This window comes from Nymphalis io, chromosome 20, assembly GCF_905147045.1.
Source record: "Nymphalis io chromosome 20, ilAglIoxx1.1, whole genome shotgun sequence".
Classification (NCBI taxonomy): Eukaryota; Metazoa; Arthropoda; class Insecta; order Lepidoptera; family Nymphalidae; genus Nymphalis; species Nymphalis io.
In genome coordinates, this window is record NC_065907.1 from 2,214,424 (window position 1) to 2,231,256 (window position 16,833).

Sequence of the window (16,833 nt, forward strand, 5' to 3'; positions counted from 1 at the left end):
AGCCCCCGTTCAGAGAACATAACTTTTCATTTAAACACTACATTTTGCTTCGGTTATTTTGTAAGCGTGAAAGTATAACGCAATGCTGAAGTCAAAATTAAATTTTTTATATATCTAGTTACAAGCGTTTCACAGAAAATAAATATAATATACCTCGTAAAACGAACGTCTATACGAATATACGAAGTCTCATAGTGCTTGTTCGATTGAAACAAATTCAAAGTAATTATAAGCCTGAAGTGTTTATTTGTTTAAACGCAAAATCCCAGGAGTAACATTCTGTTTTACAAAAAATCATTAGATAGAACATTTATTAAAAAAGGTTCTAGACTATATAAAATCACGCTACGACCCCGGGGGTGGAACAGTAACGCTTAACGCGTTATCCGCATGGAGCGGCTTATTAAAATATAAAATGAATATATTATTGCTTTAAATTAAAAAGTTAATACGGATCGAATAATTCGTTTGCGATGCGTTTATCAATACTACTATCCGCAAGTAAAACGAAGGTGGTCGGTCTTAGTGCAAGAGCGTTAAGGTTGGTATTGGTGGTCCAATCATCGCTTATTCTACAACCATACTTAGTATTGTAGTGTTATGCTTTGAAAGTTGTAAGCCCGTGTATAGGCACAAGAGACATAACGCTCTTAGTTAGCAAGGTTTCCTAATACCATCAAACCCATCTCATACGCAGACAAAGCTTAGTAAAACATAAAAATATTTCAGGAAAAAGATTTAAAAAATTTAATTAATTTAATAACCACTGAATTTTCATGTGCTTAATTTGTGATTATAATTCATCTCGTGCTTGACGGTGAAAGAAAACATTTTGAGGAAACCTGCATGTAGTGTTGTACCTTATGTATTCCACCATTAGCATTAGAGCAGCGTGGTGGAATAAGCTCCAAACCTTCTCTTCATAAAGGGAGAGGAGGCCTTAGCCCAGCAGTGGGACATTCACAGGCACTTACCTATTACCTATAATTAATTCTAAAACTAAAATAATGACTAAAAAAAATCAAAGGCAGCTAATATGAGTCAATAGAGAATAATGATATCACCATTGTTCAGTGTACCAAAATTAGGGAATGCTTCGTTTACCTTTTGTGAACTCCACATTCAATTATTTATTCTTGTTTACACTCGATCCTGTATTTGTTTCTAAAATGTGACATAAATCCTACTCTTTATTTTACATAGGAATGAAATATTTTCATATTTACCATACGACAAAGGATCTCTTTTATTTCTTTATTCGGGTTATTTGGATGTGATTAACGATCGTGTTGTTTGTTTTTAATGTTCGGTTTCATTTTGTTTGGGGCTAAAAAGTAACTTGATAAAAAAAACTATATAGACTTAACATATTTTAATATTTGAAATAAGAATATATAGCTCACTCAAACATCATAATATAACCTCCAAATATTTTTTTATACCAAAAATAATAAATAAATACATTGTCTTACTTCTAAACGTTGCTTTGCGACTGTTGAATTGTACAATAATTTCACTCTTTATCTCATCACTGATTGCATATTCGAAAGAAGACGACACAGCATTGTTTATTTAATCACCCGCTAATCAACATGTTAAGTAAGGTCGACAATATTTAACATTTATAATGTTAGCTTAGAATGTACATAATGTATGTGAATAACTGTTATAATAATTCAAAGGCCAATAAACTGTACCTGAAACCAATAAGCTCGTATGATGTACGCGAGCAATACTTGAAGCGGAAGTAATCAGAGTCGAGTATAGACTATACTCGACTCAGATTACTTCCGCTTACTATTGCTGAGTTATCTAACGACTGCTTATTACGTACATACGTGATAGTATTTTATATATATGGGAAGTTAATAATGCATTTATTAAAGTGCTATCTCACGATGCGTGTTTCTGTGGATTATGACCGATCGGATTATCGCCGAGCGGTCACGGACAGCAACGCACCCGTCTTCCAGAAGCTAAAGCTTGGAGTCATTTACGATACATAATTAAACAAACGTATGGACGATCGTAATAAATGAAAAAAGTTCACATTCATTTTGCAATTTTTGTCGCGTAAACTGCAAGTGACTAATGAAACTCCTTTGATGAAATGATGATATTTTTTTCGGCCTATTTCAAATATACGTTCAACTTTCTCGTTGCATGACGAAACTATAAAATCCAGCTCAACTCATATATCTGAAGAGTAATGCCAACACAAAATCATAAATGAAATATGAAATTATAATAATGAAGTCTTGTTTGAATGTGGAGCATGTTATTCTCATCATGACAAAATGAGATGCATTACATGAGATAGCTTAATAGGTGGTAGGGCTTTGAGCGGGCCCGTCTGTGGCCACCGACTCATCAGATATTCCGCTAAACAGCAATAATTAGTATTGTTGCGTTCTTCTTACATTCATGCGAAACAGTAAACTATTATTATATAAACTTTTTCTATGAAAAACTACATTAATACCTATATTAAATTTACATCTATATATAAACAATAATCAATTAAAATATATATGTATGTATACTTGTAAATTCTAAAAGTAAACCGTCAAGAGTTCAATGAGGGCTCCAAAATTGCGGGTCTATTATTTATATGCTAACAAGGGTTAGGGCTGTTAGTATATCTTTGAACTTTGACCGAAAAATTAACAGTTACAATTTCGGTCCTGTCCCTTTGTTCGGGTAAACTATATTTATATATAATTATACAAGCAATAACGTCGATACTGTTGTATTATACAAACGATTCACCCTGAGTAAACATAAAGTTTCTTGCTTTGAATTTAATTAAATTGTATTTTGATTAATATTGTCAGCATTTTAATATTTATATTTTTATTCGATATATATGAATGCCGCCGAGATGGCTCAGTGGTAGGAATGCGTGAATCTTAACCGATGATGTTGAGTTCAAACCAGGGCAAGCACCACTGAATTTTCATGTGCTTAATTTGTGATTATAATTCATCTCGTGCTTAAAGGTGAAGGAAAATATTGTGAGGAAACCGGCATGTGTCTAATTTCACTGAAATTCTGCCACATGTGTATTACACCAACCCGCATTGGAGCAGCATAGTGAAATAAGCTTCAAACCTTCTCAAAAGGGAGAGGAGGCCTTTAGCCCAGCAGTGGGACATTCACAGGCTGTTACGAGTATTCAATATATGTAGACAGCGTGATAAATGAGTCATCTGATGAGAAGTGGTACTTATATAGGTACTGTATGAAATATTAACCATCTCTTAAGTCGCCAATGCGACACCAATCTTGGGAAGTCACTATTCTACGTCATTTATGTCTGTAGTTAGTTACACTGACTCAATCACACTTCACACCAGAACGCAAAATAATATATATCAGTTTGTCAGCAGAATATATTATAATGAGTGGGTGGTTATAATATCAAATACAATAAAATTTTTATCATTACAAAAGCATGTGAGCAAGTAAAAAAAAATATGAACCCATCCCATAGAACGCCAACCATGGGGTATAATAAGGATCCTCATAAAACTTTATATTGTAATATCTCTATTGGTCTCTATTGGCGGCGCATGTCAGTAAAACTTCCAGTCGGCGTGTATCCGGCAATTATTGACATATTTCAGCTAATTTACAGAATACTGTAATAAATTAATCACATAAACCTTCTATCGCCTATTGATGAAAACATTATGAAAATCGCTAAATTTAAGTAGTTTTGAGGTTATCGCGTTCAGTTTTTTCTAGGCAAGCGCACTCCACCTTAGACTGTATCTTCACTTTCATCAGGTGTGATAACAGTCAAGCGCTAGCCTATATATTTAAAAAAAAAGAAAAACAGACAGACGCGAAGGGGATTTCGTTTTAAAATATGCAGCGATATCCATTTATATTTATATATCACTTCATACCACTAACTGTACAATTTTCTGAAGAGTTTCTTGATATTTTTCTCGGTAGAACTTACATTCCAAACCAGGGTTGGCAGCTTGAAATTTAAATTAATCCTGTAACAAAAGCCTGCTTGAACGAAGAACATTTTGATATATATCGTCACGGTGTTATGCGTGTACTAACTGCACAATTTTCAGAAACGCTGCGGCCACAACTGGCGTCTCTCCAAAAGGACGTACCGCCGACGATATGCTCAGATTAATTGTAACAACTTCTGCCAAATGACTACGAAGGTTAGATTTATGACAGACATTTCGCGCACTGGGAATGTTTTGAACGTTTAATTGCTTGTTATGTAGAATATTAAGAGCAATAAAAGTTAAAACTATGCTAGTTTAAATTAAGGCAATTTGACAAAAAGAAAAGGGAATTATCAGTTGTTTCGGAACTGTATAAAAAATATAAATCATATAATTTGTGAGTATTTAAGTGTTAACAATAAATTGAAAAAAAAAAAAATTTATAATACATAAAAAAAAACAAAATACATATTACAAATTTATAGCAAAAACACGCCGTCTAAAAGAGTGTCCTGTGGCATTAAAGTCAAGACGCTGGCACTATTGCCTCTCTGCACCGCTAGACCGCCTTTGGGCTAAACTAGCGCCAGCTCTTGGGTCACCAGAAGTGTGGACCAGTTTCTTAGAAAGATCTTTTATGATTTTTTTAAAAATAAATATATATTTAAAAATAGCTTTATTCGCCTATGAATTATTATTTACGATATTAAATCTTTCATTAAGTCTATAATCTAAGAAATGTTTTACTATTGAGCAGACTTAGTAAATTTCAATAATTTAATTAATTTCCAATAAAATTATAGATTTTTGGATGCTGTTATTCACCTTGGTTAAGCTTGGTCTGCCTCGTTGGTCTAGTGGCTACATGTAGAGCGCGGACCCGGAGTTGTCCTGGGTTCAAATCCCAGGTCAGGCCAAGAAAAAGTTATTGAGATTTTCTGACAAAAACTCTCAGTAGCAGTCTGGAAGTTGGAAGTGTGTACACTCCCGTGCCTCGGAAAGCACGTAAAGTTGTTGGTACTGTACCTGAATTCTTTCCGGTCGTGTCGGATTGGCGTATCATCGGGTTATGAGAGTTAGGGAATAGAGAGTGCACCTGTGTTTGCCCATACACTTGTGCACTATAATATGTCCTGCGCAGTTGGCTAATCTCTCCTGAGATTGGTCGCCGTGGCCGAAATCGGTCTGGAGGACTATTATTAATTTTAAATTAGTTATTATTTATATGTTATATTAATTAGTTATATATATTAGTAGTATTTCAATAAGTTATTTTATTATTAATTTTAAAACTGACAGACACGACCTACGAGTTACAGAATCAAGAATATAACTTTTTTTTTTATATAGAATAGGAAGGCAGACGAGCATATGGGCCACCTAATGGTAAGTGGTCACCAAACGCCCTTAGGCATTGGCATTGTAAGAAATGTCAACCATCGCTTACATAGCCAATGCGCCACCAACCTTGGGAACTAAGTTTTTATGTCCCTTGTGCCTGTACACACTTACACTGGCTTTACACTGGCTCACTCACCCTTCAAACCGGAACACAACAATAACAAGTACTGCTGTTTTGCGGTAGAATATCTGATGAGTGGGTGGTACCTACCCAGACGAGCTAAACATAATATAATAACATTTAATATAAGCAATAATATATTATTAATCTAACGCCCTGGGTTTGAACCCAGAACCTCGATATCTAATAAGCTAGGCAAACTACATCAACGATGACCTTAGATGATCATACTGTTCCTAAGTATTTTATCCTAAATATACCAAAACATAATTAAGCCCAGCTTTATTTTGTAATCCCATTTTTAATGTTTGATTTACCTTAATGTCCCATAACATAAAACATCACACAAAACGATAAAGAGTACAATTGGTACACATTTAACTACCCTTGTAATATCGTTTTGTTCCATCGTAAAAAATATGAACAGCTATCTCGTCCATAAAATATTTAAAGTGGGTGTAAAAATGGGACCGTTCTAAGCTACAAAGATAGCTCATCTTTGTAGCTTGGAAGCAGTTTGCTTATTACCGTGGTTCGAATATAAATTAAAGCATAATATTATTATATCTATGTGAATTACTGAGCGTTGATATGTTTATAGACATAATAGTTTTACAGCTTCATGTCTTGTTATTCTAGCGGCTCCGAGATCATAAGTTCAAACCGCGTGTTGTGTTTCCGTTGACAAGCAGTTTCTCAGAAGGAAGGAAGGAAGGAGAAGGAAGTTTCTCGGGTTCTGGAAGATGGATGGCCATACTCCCGTGGCTTGAAAAATACTTAAAGCAGTTGGTTCTGCACCTGAATTCGTTCCAGCTGAATTGAATTTGCCGTCTTTGCGAACACTCTTGTGCATTATAATATCTTCTTTTAGTCTATCATGAGAATGGTAGTATCAAAAATTAGGGTAGTAAAAATCCTCAATACCACAGAAACCAAAAGTAATCTTGAAAGGGTAAAATAACAATATAAATTTCCTACTGCTGGGTTAAGGTCTCCTCTCCTTGAGGAGAAGGTTTGGAGCATATTCCATTTAACTGCTCCAATGCAGGCTTACTCACGATGTTGTATTAAAAATATGTTTTTTTTTTAATTTAAAATACTAACAGCTCTTTAAGAGCAATTTACTGTTTACCAAATAAAAGGCATTATTCTAGGAAGCGCTCAAAATAACAATAAAATACTTACACTGTTATTCTAACTTTAAGGTTCGTCACACGCAAAATTCAATTTATTTGTTCGACAAAGGAAATGCTAACGATCTTTACTGAGTAATGGATGCTTTAATTTAATGTAATGGGACTAATAAAATTGTCTTAGCTGTTGCTAAAACAAACTTAGAGGATTGGTTAAATTACATTCGTATAATACAAGGTAGTATGTTTATATATGTATATATGCAAGTTATGAGGAATATTTTTTTTAAATAAAAAGTTGGTGAGTTTGATAGCGCTTATTTCAAGGTCAATGTGATTACCTTTATTTGCATACAAACTTAAGCATTTTAATTACATATAAACAGTTGGCTATTATCTATAAAAAGAATATCATATCGATATACCTTTTGTTTCCACGTTATAATATTATGTCCCAAGTAAACGTAATCCATTTTACTTGCAATCACCTTCTAGCCAGGAATTCCATCGCATAAATTACTAAATGCTTCAATGTAAAATGCACATAACTTAAGTCGTACAGTCGTACTGCTTTGAAACCACTCGGCACACTACTCTAATTGCTAATTCTTATAGCAGTGACTACTTCTCATGAGGCATTCGAATCCTTACTAATCACAAAAATAAGAATTAAAAAATGTGCGTCTCGGAATAAACTCCAGATTTACTCATCCTAATTAATGGTTATTGAAATAGATTAGAAAAATATAAACATATTTTTCATATTATTATATCAATAGTAATGGAGTATATACGTAAAACAAAGTATAGTAGACAACTATACTTTCTGGTAGAATACTATTCTATGGTGGGCTTTTAGGGCTTTGTAGAAGCCCGTCTCGATATCACTTACTCTCAAATGTTCTATCAGCAATATTTACTATAGTTGTGTTCCGGTTTGAAGATTGAGCCAGTGAAACTTTAGGTACAAGGGACATAACATCTTAGTACCCAAGGTTGGCGGCTCATTGACAATGCCAAATCGTTCCTTGAATATAGTAACAATGAATCAACTCAATTGTGTTCCGAAAATAAATATTTACCAATACTTTACTAAAATTGCTTGAAGCATTATGTTAAAATTCAAATGGTCGGGTGTGAATTATTGAAAAGCAGTGCGAATGAATAATGCATAAATTCCATTCAGGGATCGTAATCAAATATCCAATTTGAGTGCTGTATGTTAATCTAGTTTCTAGATTCCGCTACTAATACCTAACGAATGCGCTTCAATTTGGAATACGGAAACGGTTTGTCTTGGTAGCGAGCTGAGAAAACCGAATATCTAGAATATGTGAATCTTAAGGGATAATTGTCGGTTCAACCTGCGTGCGATGGATGGTATACTGTCATATATCTATTCACCAACTCGCATAGTTCTGGAATTAGCTCCAAACCATGCCCTAACTAGACGCCCTTTGCCAAGCTGTGAGACATTTTACTGGATTTTATTGTTGGTAAATCCAGTCCAGTCTAAGTCCAGCTGTGGGACATTCACACTGTTACTTTTTACTTCATTTGTATGTATGTACGTTCAACTGCTTAGAACCAATCTGATCAGCTCGATTAGAAGGGCTTTCGTGTACTTAATAAAAAATATCATACTTATTAATTATCCAAAGTTAAAAAAAAAAAAAAAAATTCTACAAAAACAAGAAAACTGTTTCCAATATTGAAAAACTTTAAATAATTATTTTCAATCACGATGAACGAATTTATGTGATAAGTTACGAAGGAAAGCTTATAAAGAAAAACGAAAAAAACGTTATAAAAAATATCAGCAAGCTTTTATTTAACTGAACCTGTTAGTACGTGTGTCGTTAGTATTCTCGCAACTGAATTTTAAGCTAGTTTCACCTAACCAATTAAGCAGAAATTTGCAAATTTTTGAACATGGAAATTAAAGGTAGTTAAAACAACAAAAATAATACTTGCATAAATTGTTATGCAAGTATTATTTTTGCGATACAATTATCGCAATTGTATTACATTCGAGTCGCGCTTAAAATTGGCTGTTTTAACTAATTCTACTATATTTTGTTTCTTATATCGTGATGTACTTTTATACTTTCCATGCAATGTCGACTTGCAATTGTCTGTTTCATTTTGTTTATATAAGCCAGCTTTAGTTCAGTCAAAAGAGCTTACTCATTTATTAATGGCTGCCAACGCATCTGCAAGCCCTCGGGTGTCGCAGGTGTCCATGCTCGTTTAAATCTTACATAAAAAAACTTAACTTATTATGGATATATGAACTTAACTTATTATGGATGGATGAAAGATTAACTCTAAAAGTGTTTAACATATACTAATATGCATAATAAAAATATGTAACCATGCTTTAACTTATTTATAGTTTCCACCCACTCAGATATTCTAACGCAAAACTGCAGTACATAGTATTGTTGTGTCCCGTATGAAGGGAGAGTGAGCTAGTGTTACTACTTGCACGAAGGACATGACATCTTAGTACCCAAGGTTGGTGGCGCATTGGCGATATAAGGGATGGTTAATATTATTTTTAATGCCAATTTATATGGGTAGTGACGACCATTTATCATCCGGTGACCTATTTGCCCGTCCGCCAACATATTCTATAAAGAATGCTACGCAATCAATCGATTACCTAGCTGCTATATTGAATATATTTAGCCTAACAACCTCACCATAAATAAACACTGCTATTGTAATAGAAGCACATTTTGTGAACAATACAATTGCATAAACTGTGAATTGACTAACATGGAGTTTTGAATAATGCAAGAGAAACGTAATTCATTTAGGAAACCCTGCGATCCAATCGCATTAATACAAGGCTTAGTATGCAACTTAACCACGCTGGATTAAGAGCATTTATGTAATAAGACGAATTGAAAAATCGCTGCCAAATTTATATCTGGATGAAATCATTTTTAATTAATAGCATCACTATTTTTCCCGTATATTTTTTTTACACAATTGTCTGTTCCTATGTTGAGTAACTTAATGTGTTATATTATAACAGCTGATGGGTAATAATAATTTTTAATAATTGTATAAATACATAATATATAATTTTACGCCTAATAAAGACACGGGGTGGGAATCAAACCCCGAAACAGATGACAGCCACCTGTGCCAATTGCGCAATGAGCTAGTCAATTAGTTTATTTCTACTGAAACTATCCCAAAACTTTTCATATATATTAATATGATACCTGATATTATTTTAATGTTTACGGGTCCAATTTGTGTTACGACTCACCCGAAATTCTACTGCAAAGCATGAATACTAAGACAGGTTCTCCACTTTTGAGAAACATTGCTCCATTATGACGCACAAGGAAAATAACATTACAATATAACATTTCGACAATATATGGCATAATTCATACTTGGTATCTCATTTGTCAATGCCTTGATTTCCATTTTTTGCTTATATATTGAATAATAATATAACACGTCACCGAAGCGATAAAAGTATTTATCATAAAGAATTAATTATTCTCAGATAATATTAAAGTAAAATACATTTTATAAATTATTTTAATAAAGTATCTTTTCCCCTATAATTAAAAAAATACGTCTCCATTTATCAGACAAATTAATCAAGACAATTATAAATTTCCTTCAGACGATTATCCTTGAATACACTTCATTAAAATGAGTGCCTTTTAATTATTTTCCTAATCAGACCCCAAAGTTAATTTTACAGTTCTATTAAATTATAAAAAATCTGTGTGTTTTTTTCTCACACATTATTATTGTTGTGTTCCAGTTTGAAGGGTGAGTGAGCCAGTTTAACTACAGTGTATAGAACGATTAATATTTTATACGACTGAGGTGTTAATGACCAGTCTACCTTTCAATTTTAAATACAAAAACTCGAGTCACATAAATTCCGAAAAAGACATCCGATCTCGAATGTGTTATTTCCTAATAAGCCTTAAAAACATCGCAAGGAAAACAATTTCACTGACTAAGATATCGAATTTAAGTCAGACAAAAGACGGAATTCTTTGAAATCCATTCCCAATAGTTATTCTCAATACGTCTAACCCCAATGGATCGTGTTGCAATTTACAACCGTACGTGAGTTACAATTTTTGTTGCTTTTTTATTTTATTGACGCCAAAAGCCGATACGGAAAATAAGGCTTTGAAATGTTACAAGACGATAATAATAATAATATCATGGGAAATTATTCACACAGGGCCATCTGACCCAAAATTAAGCAGAGCTTGTGCTATGGAAACCAGACAACTGATATACTACATATACTACTTTTCTTTCGTAAATACATACTTATACAGATAATTACACCTAGACTTAGGACAAACAGACATGTTCATGCACATAAATGTCTGTCCTGGGTGGGAATCGAACCCACAACCTTCGGCGTGAAAGGCAGGTATCTACCAACCATGCCAAACGGCTCGTCAACATGTTATATCATACATATTTTTTAGAATAATTACTTTAGTATTTTTTAGTTTCATATTATAATTTTGTATTTTTTTATTTATTTAGTAATATAAGATTGTACTTTTATTTATAAGATTTTTACAATAAATTATTATTATTATTTGTGTTTATAATTCATTCCGTGTATAAAAAATACACCATATACAATATGGGCTATATTGGTGCGTAGTGTAATAATAGCTTTGGTGACTTGATCAGACATTTATCAGGAATGTTATGTATCAATAAATATATATATATCAATAAAAATGTTAGTATTGTCATGTATTCTAGTCTCTTACTAGTCTTTAGTTTTTATAAGGAATAAAATCAAAAGAAACATTGTAAGTCGTCTGTTTGTGGTGAGCCTAAATAGTTCTTAAAACAATTTGTAGACCTTTTTTCAAATATTCCCAAGATAATAAGCCTTCTAAGGTTTTATAAAAAATAACGGAACAATACATTAGAAACATATTCTTTATAGTTATTAAATATTATATTAACTTTACTTATTATTAAATGACATATTAGTGAGATATATGAAATTACTATTAAGTCCTTTGATTTGTTGAATACTTGATTTTTTTATTTATTTATTATTTATTAATCCCTTTTTGCAGACAATTTACAAATATATAAAGAACAAGTAGTACATGTAGTATGCAAAGGCGGCCTTATCACTCAGAATGACCTCTTCCAGGCAACCTCTGTAAAAATAAATATTTATGTTTTTTAGCCAGGATCATTAATCGGGCGTAGTGTACAAACAACTTCTATGTAATTTAATGAATTTACAATATAATTAATAATCCATTATTTATAATAATCAAAAGAGTATGGATGTTCGAAACAGTCATTGATAAGATAAATATCACAACACTGCTTGTGTTGCAAACAATTTGACCTGATAATTACTTTGATAAGGAAGATGGAAGAATTATTTGATAACGCTACAAGATTATTCATGAATTAGAAAATCTTTGTGTTTCAAATTAAAAAATATAGTTCAATAATGTTTGGCAAAAAATGTTCCAGAAACTCTTCCGGGTAAAATATATTTTTCTGCAAATATATTGTTTTATATAAACAATATAGATTTGTTTGTTCGTTGTTAAATATTTACTGAATGTCAAAGTTTAACGAACCTGGGTAAAACTATTATAAAATACTGATGACAAGAGAGCTAATTCATTTTTCGTCCAGAGAATCGGAATTGCGATTCAAAGGCGAAGCGCTGCTAGCATTCTTGCCACAATTCCACGCGGTTACGATTTGTATAGTAACTATTTTTAATTTTTATTTGTATTTTTTAAGGCTTTTATGAAATCAATTGTTCGTCAAATGATATTTATATGAAATTAACGTCTTAGTATTTTTTAAATAAAGTCAAATGATTATTTTAAATAACCGGTAGTTTGTATAAATACGAAAATATTATTTATAAGACTGGCTGGTTGGCGTGGTTGGTAGATACTTGCCTTTTACGTTGAAGGTTGTGGGTTCGATTCCCACCCAGGACAGATATTTGTTTGCATGAACATGTCTGTTTGCCCTGATTTGGGTGTAATTATCTATATAAGTATGTATTTACAAAAGAAAAGTAGTATATGTAGTATATCAGTTATCTGGTTTCCATAGTACAAGCTCTGCTTAGTTTAGGATCAGATGGCCGTGTGTAAATAATGTCCCAAGATATTATTATAATTATGTCTAGTTTTTTTTTTTTTTTTTTAAATAAAATAATATATTATTTTTTTATTAAATGCCAGGACTCCTAAAAACGTATGTTGGGATATCATACGATTACACCAATAACTTATTACGTAATATACCTTTAGAGACATTAAGTATAAAAACAATGCTATTGTTATTTATTTATTTTATTGTATAAAATAAGTAGGTGGACGAGCATATGGGCCACCTGATGGTAAGTGACTACTTGGTGACCACCAACGCCCATGAAAATTGGCATTGTAAAAGATGTTAACCATCGCTTATATTGCCAATGCGCCACCAACTTTGGGAACTAAAATGTTATGTCCCTTGCGCCTGTAATTACTCATATATTTACCTATCCTATATGTTTATAGGGTGAAAACATTTAAAATAAAATTATACTACACGCATACTTATTATCACATATATAATCTTGTACAAAAAATATGCCTTATTTATTAATGTTTATTTTAATATAATATATAAATTTATTAATTTGTATGTGTAAAATAATCTCTGAGATTTTGATATAGATTGGAAAACCTTACTCCAGGGAAGGTTTATATATATTTATTGAGACTATTATACATAATACATTGATGATAAAAAAGCGTGAAATTACAGTAAAGTAACAGTAACAGCCTGTGAATGTCCCACTGCTGGGCTAAAGCCTCCTCTCTTTTTTGATGAAAAGGTTTGGAGCTTATTCCACCACGCTGCTCCAATACGGGTCGGTGGAATACACATGTGGTAGAATTTCAGTGGTGCTTGCCCGGGTTTGAACCCACGATCATCGGTTAAGATTCACGCGTTCTAACCACTGGGCCATCTCGGCTCGGCGTGAAATTAGCTTTTTATTTATTCCATATAGATTGGCAGCCAATGGGCTACTTAAGGGTAAGTGGTCTCCACCGCCCATACATCTGTAAAACATACCTTGGGAACTAGGACGTTATGTCCTTTGTGCCTTTAGATACACTGGCTCACCCTTCAAACTGGAACAAGACATGTATTGCTTATTTGGCGGTATAATAAAAATGTACCGCCCGTTTCTACACACACTTGCACAAAACCCTATCACCAAGTATAAATGTTTGATTTTCAGTCGCCATATTTGTTTTTATTATAAGCGAGTTTTTCTTCCTTTAATCTACATTTAGAACTGGCGATCCATATTTAATACAATCTTTTATACTAACAAAGACCCTATAAAGAGCCTCCTTGTTAAGGATTTTGATCTTTCATATACATAATATTACTATATATTATTTTGTAAGGAATCTTACTTTGTTTAAAAAATACTGAAGGAAGTATACAACTCCTTATAATAAGTAATTTTACGAACAGTATTCGTTATAACCCACTTCACCATATACTTAGGGAAATTTCTTCTACGAACTTCAAAGACAGAGATAGGATGTGTATACTTACTCATACTCATTTTTATTTAGTTTTTTTTTTTATTAAGCTAATCATAGTAAAGTAGCATTTAGAATTAAAAGATACTTTTCTACCAGAGTGGTCCTAAAAATAAAATTTTACTGTTCCACTAATGTAATATATTTACTTCTAAGAATTTGTCACATTTTATATCAAACGGATTACGGAATGTTTTCGAAATCAATCTACTGACAACATCTAAAGATTCACGCCAAATATTTATAGAAAATTCTATAATTTTGTAATTAAATTTCCTAGAAATTTCGAATGAAAAGGGTACTTTACAAACGACTGATTTCAAGCTTAACATAATTAAATCAAAAGTAACTATTAATATATTAAATAAATAATGAATTTGGTGGTTCCAAGAAATTCAATATGAAATTACCAAGGAAATTAACGTTTAACCAAGAACTTCAAAAGCATTGTAATATGAATAAATACAAAGCGCCTCGGTTCCGGCAGTCCAATCCTGTCACGTCGTGTTTCAATCGTTAAGATGTGTTGAAACCTACTAACGATGATATACATTTTTGCCGCGAGTATCCTTGAAATGTTATTTATTTATTTAATACCTTTTTGCACTTGCTAGCGGATGTTACATAAATAATATTTTAATAAATTTTGTACTAAGACTAGGAACATTTTATGTACACCCATTTGAAAGAAAACACTGCATGCATAGTACAATTTCATAAAAGTATTAAAGTGCTTGACTAATATGTAGCAATAGTAGAAATCTACATATATATATTATAATAATAATAATGTCCTACAGACCGATTTCGGCCACGGCAGTCAATCACAAGAGAGATTAGCCAACTGCGCAGGACATATATAGTGTACAAGTGTGTGCGCAATCACAGGTGCACTCCCTATTCCTAGCTCTCATAATCCGATGAGACGGCAATCCGACACGACCGGAAAGAGTTCAGGCGCAGAATCAACGGCGTTACGTGCTTTTACATGTGTACATTCCCGTGCACTCCCAACTTCCAGACTCCGGGCTGCTACTGAGAATTTTCTGACAGAAAAACCCACTAACTTTTCATTGACCCGACCTGGGGGAATTGAACCCAAGACCTCTGAGCCTGCGGCCTTACATCAAGCCACTAGCCGCTGGTCTCAGCGAGATCATCAAACACAAAATCATCAGCTACTTTACTGTCAAATATTGCAGTGTCCTAGTTTTGAAGGATAAGTGAGATAGTATAATAATAAGCAAAAAAATTAATCTTAAACGCATTAGCAGTGTAAATTATCTTCAAAATTACGAAGAAAATTTTTCTTCACCCAATTTTATTTAATACTTTCTAGATGTCTTTATCTTATAAATGTATTTAAAAACGATGACTTTGATACAATCAATAACATGTTGCGATAAGACCTCACCTCTCATTTACTTATATTGAATACAGATAATGATATTGATAATCAAATTGTTAAAACAGATTCTATTGCTTTCAGACAAGGTAATTAACAAATCGTTATTTTACATCAATAACTGATAATTTTTGTGTTACGAGTAACGTCATTGAAATCGTTTGTATACATTATATAACATACAGAACTAACGAAATATTTTTATATATCGTGGCTTTTTTAATTAAAACAAATCTTCAATGTATAAATTTTTTTTTTTTTTTTTATAGAATAGGAAGGCGGACGAGCATATGGGCCACCTGATGGTAAGTGGTCACCAACGCTCTTAGACATTAGCATTGTAAGAAATGTCAACCATCACTTACATATCCAATGCGCCACCAACCCTGGGAACCAAGATTTTATGTCCCTTGTGCCTGTAATTACACTGGCTCACTCACCCTTCAAACCGGAACACAACAATATCAAGTATTGCTGTTTTGCGGTAGAATATCTGATGAGTGGGTGGTACCTACCCAGACGAGCTTGCACAAAGCCCTACCACCAGTACTAACTACTAAGTAAATTAATGTATACAAAAGTAAATATTATCCGGATATTAGTGATTGTCTGTATATGTACATAATGCGATTGGATGTATTTTTTATATACTTCGTGATTATTAAAATATATTCTAACTTTTTAATTTAGTGTCGTCCCTATAGCTGATATTTTACTAATGTATACAATTTAGCTTAACTAAAAGGTACGAGGTATATGAGGTATGAGGTATATAAGGGTTATCCCTATTATGTAAAAAGAAACTATTTTTTTAAATATTTAAATATTTTCAAAATCATATTTAAGCCGTAAACATTGTGTGTCGCTACCCTTAGTTAGATTAGAGAAATTCAATTCCATCGAATAATCTGACGAAGACAGCTCTGTCAGTATCGACGTCTGATCAATTACTTCATTGTTTAAATAAATGAAGTGTTAACGAGTTTTTTTGTCAGGTTAAATAAAGCGTTGTGTATTCCAAATATTTTTGAGTGCTTTAAAAATACTTATTATATACCATATATAACATATAATTAAAAAAGTTAATATGACTGTATTTATATTAGAATACGTCAATCTTAATCAATTTATTCAATCCGGCCGAGCACTACTGAATTTTCATGCGAGTAATTTGTGTTTATAA